The sequence below is a fragment of the Phascolarctos cinereus genome, unplaced genomic scaffold (assembly GCF_003287225.1).
Source record: "Phascolarctos cinereus isolate Bilbo 61053 unplaced genomic scaffold, phaCin_HiC Scaffold_726;HRSCAF=1367, whole genome shotgun sequence".
NCBI classification, from domain to species: domain Eukaryota; kingdom Metazoa; phylum Chordata; class Mammalia; order Diprotodontia; family Phascolarctidae; genus Phascolarctos; species Phascolarctos cinereus.
The window spans coordinates 336414013-336420552 of record NW_027556098.1 but is presented as its reverse complement, the minus strand read 5'-3'; the positions used below and the strand labels follow the sequence as shown (position 1 = coordinate 336420552).

The 6540-nt window shown below is 39.4% G+C and overlaps 1 pseudogene; it reads right to left on the bottom strand.

Moving 5' to 3' along the window:
- Positions 1-1015: 1015 nt before the first annotated feature.
- LOC110213431 (phosphoglycerate kinase 1 pseudogene) lies at positions 1016-2343 on the bottom strand (annotated as a pseudogene).
- Positions 2344-6540: the final 4197 nt, after the last annotated feature.

Below are 6540 nucleotides of genomic sequence, written 5' to 3'. Positions count from 1 at the left end.
ACTATCAAGTGATATTTTACGGTACTCAGTAAAATGAAAATTCATTTGGAAAAATAAAAGATCTATAATGTCAAAGAAAAAAGTGAAAAAAAACCCTTAGGGATGACCTCAGACTACATTTGAAAAGCAAAATTATCAAAATTATTTGGCTTACAGTTAAAAATGGAGTAGATCAATTCCACAGATTAGAAGTTAGAAACAATGTTAACAATGCAGGATTTGATAAACTCCCAAATATAAATTGTATTGAGGCACTCATTATTTGATAAAAAAGCAACCTGGCAAAAATTATGATTAATCCAACATCTTGTGTTGTATTCCACAATAAATTCAAAATGGATAGTGATAGCAAATAGCTATCAATTAAATATTAAAAATTAATTAGATATAACTTGATTAGAAAATTAACATTAATATTAAATTGATATTAAAACTTAATATTAAAGATCATGCTGTAAAAAAGAGTAGATCATAAGCCTTTCTCAACTTTAGGTAAGAGATGTATTTTTTTTTTTTAATTGAGTTGGCACTTTTATGAAATGTTTATTTAATAGGTCCACCTTCCCACCACCCCAAACTGGAGTTTCTTCTTGTTTCCATACTGTGTGTGGGTAAGGGCAAAAACAGCTGCTGACAAAGATAAACAGAACAAATTATTTCAAGAAAATATGGCTAAAAGTGGCTTTAGCTTTTTTTCTGTAAAGACAACACACACACACGCACACACACACACACACACACACACACACACACACACAACACACTAGTACTGTACAGATCACAACAATGGTTTATACACACTATGTGAGTTCAAGTGAGATCTGACAACAGGCACACCCAGGAAACACAAAGTTGAGTTGAGCTGCTTCTGGGGCTGTCATTGCCCCATCTTCTGGCCACTGGTTGAGTCCTGAGGGAGAAACTTGTCTAATGCCAAGGAAAGGGACAGGAAGCCCTGCAGTGTCACATGGGAAGGGTTGTGCACAGGAACCAGGAGGTGGGAAAGTGGCATCCATTAGACACTACTCAGGGGCACCCCAGAGAGAACTTTGCCCTCCAGCACCTCTAGACTGGCACCACTCCCATTTCTCACGTGGCTGACTTTGTCCTCAGTGTTCCATTTGGCACAGCAAGTGGCAGTATCCCCACAACCTATGATAGTGATGCAGCCCCTCTTGGTGGCCTCCACCACATTGTTTGTTAGCTCTTTGGTTCCCAGAACAAAGGTTTCCCACTCAAATATTCCAATGGGTCTGTTCCACGCAATCTATTTGGCTTAGGCCACAGCTTTCAGGTACTTCTTGCTGCTCTCAGGGCCACAGTCCCAAACCCATCCATCCAGCAGTGATGTCAGAGACCAATGTGACTTGGCCAAACTTGGCACTCTTATTAAACTGTGATCAAGTCAATAGGCAAAGTGATCTTGACATTATCCTTTTCAACCTTGGCCATCAGATCTTTAACAATCTTGGACCCTCTTCATCAAAAAGAGAAGTTCCAATCTCCATGTTACTAAGCACTTGAGGAAGGTGAAACCCATCCCACTATCAACAATAATCTCATTGACTTTGTTAATATATTTGGATTTTGTCAGCAACTTTAGCTCTGTCTAAGATGTCCAGGAAGGGCCTCTCTGGACTCTCCAGGGCTTTGGCAAAATAAGTCAGCTCTTTTTTTTCATGAGGAAACCACTTGTCTTCTGGGGCAGATTCACTCCCACCATGGAACTGTGGGCATGGTAAGCAGTACCAGAAGCATTATTGACATAAACATCCCCCAGCTTGGAGAGAGATGCTTTGAAGGCTTCTACTTTGGCTGGCTCCCCTTTGATATTGTTCCCAGTAGCATCTCTGCCTTTTCCTTCTTCTTCTACATGTAAACCAGGATGTTCCAGCAAAATGATAACACTGTTAGGTGGGATAGCACAATGTTTCTCCACTTTTGGACCTAAACAATCCTTCAGAAAAAGAACATTTTTGCCTAGTAAGTATTTGAGCTCCACAGCCACGTGCTCCAAGGAGTATTTGTCAGGCATGGGGATACCATCAGGTAGGCCTAAGTGGCTCATCAGAGCAATGGACCTAGATCCATTATCCAAGCAGTAATTGCTGCTTGGAAGAGTAGCCTTGATTGTCTGGCTCTTGGTTTCTCTTTGTTCTTCATGGGAACATTAAAATCCACCCTCATGATGACCCTTTCCCCCTTCAGGTCCACCTTGTCCATAGTAGTTTCCTGGAAAGAGGCATGTTGGCAGTGAGGAGATTGCAGGGAAGCTTGGCTGTGGCTGTGACTGGAACCCAGGCTGCCTGAGCTAGGGACTGCTCTGTACACCAGGGTCAGCATGTACTGTAAGAGATGTATTCTTAACCAAACAAAGGACAGGGGCCATTTCAAAAGATAAAAATAGATAATTTTGATTACCTGAAACTTAAAAACTCAGGAAGAAATAAAATGAATGTATTTAGGATAAGAATGGAAGTAGTTAAATGGGAAAAAATCTTTATATCAAGTTTCTCTGATAAAGGTTTGGTATCCAAGGTATACATAAGACAAAAAGCCATTTTCCAATACATAACTGGTCAAATAATTCTCAAATGAAGACTCACAAAGTATTATGAACCATATGAAAGAATCCATGACAAAAACAATAATAAGAGAAATGCAAATACCCATACCCAGCAAATTGGCAAAGATGACAAAAGACAGGAATAATTAGTGTCACAGGGATTGTGAGATGATAGACACATTAGTACATTTCTGGTGGAGTTATGAATTAGTATAACCATTTTGTTTTTTTAAATTTTTTAAAAATTTATTTTATTAATTTATTTTGATTTATCAACAATCACTTCCATATGCTTTTGAGTTTAAAATTTTTCTCCCCCTTCCTCCCCACCACCCTCCCCAAGATGGTGCACAATCTGATATAGGCTATACATTTACATTCCTATTAAACATATTTTTACTTTAGTGAAGTTGTAAGTGAAAATTAAAACCAATAGGAGGAACCATCAGAAAAAGGAAACAAAACTCAACAGAAGAGAAAAAAAAAGATAGTGATTCAACTTTCACAATTATGATTACTATCTGTGTCTTTTTCTCCATCCTTCCCCCCCGTTTATGCTTTTCTTTCTCCTTTTTCCTTCCCCCCCACCAGTGTTTTGCTTTTGACCACCGCCTCCTTCAGTCTCTCCTCCCTTCTATTATGCCTTTCCCTTTTCTTTGCCTTTGCCCTTACTGCTTCTTCCCTCCCTTCTTATCCCCTCCCTTTTCTTTCCCCTTTTCCTCCTACTGCCTTAGGGCAAGTTAGATTTCTATACCTAACTGATTATGTTATTCCCTTCTTGAGCCAAATCTGATGAGAGTAAGGTTCAAACAATGCTCACCCCCTCCTTCTTTCCCTCTGCTGTAATAGGATTTTGTCTTTTCCTGTAATGTAATTTACCCTTGTCTGCCTCCTCCTTTCTCAGTACATTTTCTAAGATCAGACTTGATCCACTTACTTGGATCCATTTAACCCACTTGATTAGATTTTTTTTATCATTACATCAAAGTCAACTAATATCCAGCCCCTTTATGTATACTCCTTTAACATGGTGTAATAACAATACAGTTCTCAAGAGTTGCAAGTGTCATCTTCCCTTGTAGGGATGTAAACAGTCCCCCCTTATTAACAACATTTTGTATCTTTCTGTCCCATTTACCTTTTTATGTCTTTCTTGAATCTTGTACTTGAAGATCAAATTTTTTGTTGAGCTCTGGTCTTTTTATCAGGAAGGTTTGGAAGTCCCTATTTCGTTGAATATCCATCTCCTCCCTTGAAAAATGCTCATTTTTGCTGGGTAGTTGATCCTTGGCTGCAATCCAAGCTCCTTTGCCTTATGGAATATCATGTTCCATGCCCTGTGGTCTTTTAATGTAGAAGCTGCAAGGTCCTGTGTAATCCTGACTGTGGTTCCATGATATTTAAATTGTTTCTTTCTGGCTGCTTGCAGCACCTTCTCTTTCATCTGGTAATTTTGGAATTTTGCTATTATATTCCTTGGCATTGTCAATTTGGGATCTCTTTCAGGTGGTGAGCAGTGTATTCTTTCTATGGTTATTTTACCTTCTGGTTCTAGGACTTCTGGGCAGTTTTCCTTTATGATTTCCTGAAAGATACTGTCCAGGCTCTTTTTTTCATCATGATTTTCAGGTAGTCCAATAATTTTTAAATTGTCTCTCCTGATCGATTTTCCAGGTCGGTTGTTTTACGATGAGGTATTTTATGTTTTCATTATTTTTTTCATTTTTTTGTTTCTGTTTGACTGATTCTTGCTCTCTCATAGAGTCATTAGTTTCCATTTGTCCAATTCTAGTTTTTAACAGATTGTTTTCTTCTGTTAGTTTTTGTACTTCCTTCTTCAATTGGCCAATTGTATTTTTAAGGGATTTGTTTTCTTCAGTGTACTTTTTTTCCAATTGGCCAATTGTATTTTTAAGGACTCTTCTACCTCTCTCATTAGACTTTTAAAATCCTTCTTGAGCTCTTCTAAGAAGGCTTTTTGGGCTTCAGACCAGTTCATATTCCCTTTTGATGTTGCAGATGTGGGTTTGTTGACAATGTTGTCCTCTTCAGAATTTCTGTCTTGATCTTCACTCTTCTCATAATATGAATCTATGGTATGTTTCTTTTTACTCATGGTTTTCTTTATTCCCTGGCCTTTAAAGAGATTGAGCTCTCCTGCTGGGGAACAGAGGGCACTGACCCAAGCTTCTTGTGTTGGGAGCCTAGGTCTTGGTCACTGGCTTTGTGTGCTGGGGCCTCTTATGTTGGCAATTGGAGGCTGTAGGTTTCTGGCAGCTTACCTCATGTTGGGCTGGAATCAGCAAGGCGGGAACTTTCAGGCAATTCTAGGTTGCCTGCTTTTCCTTTCCTTTAGCTTTCTTCAGCTCCTTTTAGATGGGTGCTGCAGGGTGTTTATCTGCCTGGGGCCCCTTGCAATGCTGCCTCCTTTCTTTCTGCTAATGCACTGGGAGATTCCTTTGTGGTAGAGTGCTGAGGCACCTGGTGGTTTTTTGAGCTGGTTTCCACTGCTTCCCCACCCTCACTGAGGCACTCAGAGGTCCAGGTGTTGGTGTTTGCCTGCTCTACCACCTGGGCTTCAGGATCTCCTCCTGGTTGACAGTTGGAGGCTGTAGAGTTCTGATGGCTTACCTGGTGTTGGGTTGGAATCAACAAGGCTGGGACTTTAGGAAGACTCTAGGTTGCTTTCTTCAGCTCCTTTCAGATGAATGCTGCAGGGTGCTTATCCGCTGTTTCCCTTATTTTTGCTGAAGCACTGGGAGACCCGTTTGCTGGGCTGGTGCACTGCTGTTCCCCATCTTTCTTCTAGTTCAGCTGTTTCAGGGTTGTTTTTTTTTTTTTCTGGGGTGATATTTTCTGGGTTTTCAGAGGTGGATAGGGGAGTGTGAGAGTGACTACCTTTTTACTCAGCCATCTTGGCTCCCAGAAGTGGAAGCTCCAGTATAGCCGTTTTGGAGAGCAATTTGGAATTATATAAATAAAGTTTCTAAAATATCCATACCTTTTGACCCAGAGATTCTACCCTAGCCTGCTAAATAAGGTTGATGATAAGAAAATCTGCACATTAAAACATTCACAGCAACACTTATTGTAATAGCAAAGAATTAGAAACAAAGTAGATGCTATCAATTGAAAAATGGTCAAACAAATATCTAATGTTGTTGTTCAGTCGTGTCTGACCTGTGACCCTGTGAAGCCTCCATGGATTTTTCTTGGGAAAGGTACTGGAGTGCTTTGCCATTTCCTTCCCCAATGGAATAGGGAAAACAGGGTTAAGTAACTTCCCCAGGGTTACACAGCCAGTAAGTGTCTGAGGCCAGATTTGAACTCAGGTCTTCCTGACCCTAAGCCTAGTATTTTATCCACTGAGCCATCTAGCTGCCCCAATGGCTTATGTAACCTACTACAAAGGAATATTATTGTGCTGTAAGAAATGACAGATAAGATAAATACAGAACAGCCTCAAAAGATTTATATGATCTGATGCAGTGAAGTAAAGCAGAACCAAGAAAAGAATATACACAATAACAAGAACTATATCTATGAAAGAACAATCACAGAGTAATCAAAAGTAAATGTTACAAAGAACAAGCCTAGAAAGAAGTATGATATTATTTCTTTCTAGAAATAAAATGTTCACAGTATTGTATATCACATACATTTCTAGACTTTTCCCAATGTATACTTGAATTTTGTTGTTGATAGATGTATAGATGAGTTATTTGTTATATTGGATGGCTCTTTGGGAGGAGGAAAGGGATGGATACTGGCAGAAATTTTGGTGATGTAAAAAAAGGTAACAATAAAGTTTACTTTGAAAAGATGTGAGCTCCCAGATGTGAATGGAGCATACCTATGGAGGAATCTCTCTTCCTCTCTTCTTCTTCTTCTTCTTCTTCTTCTTCTTCTTCTTCTTCTTCTTCTTCTTCTTCTTCTTCTTCTTCTCTTCTTCTTCGTCTTCCTCTCTCTCTCTC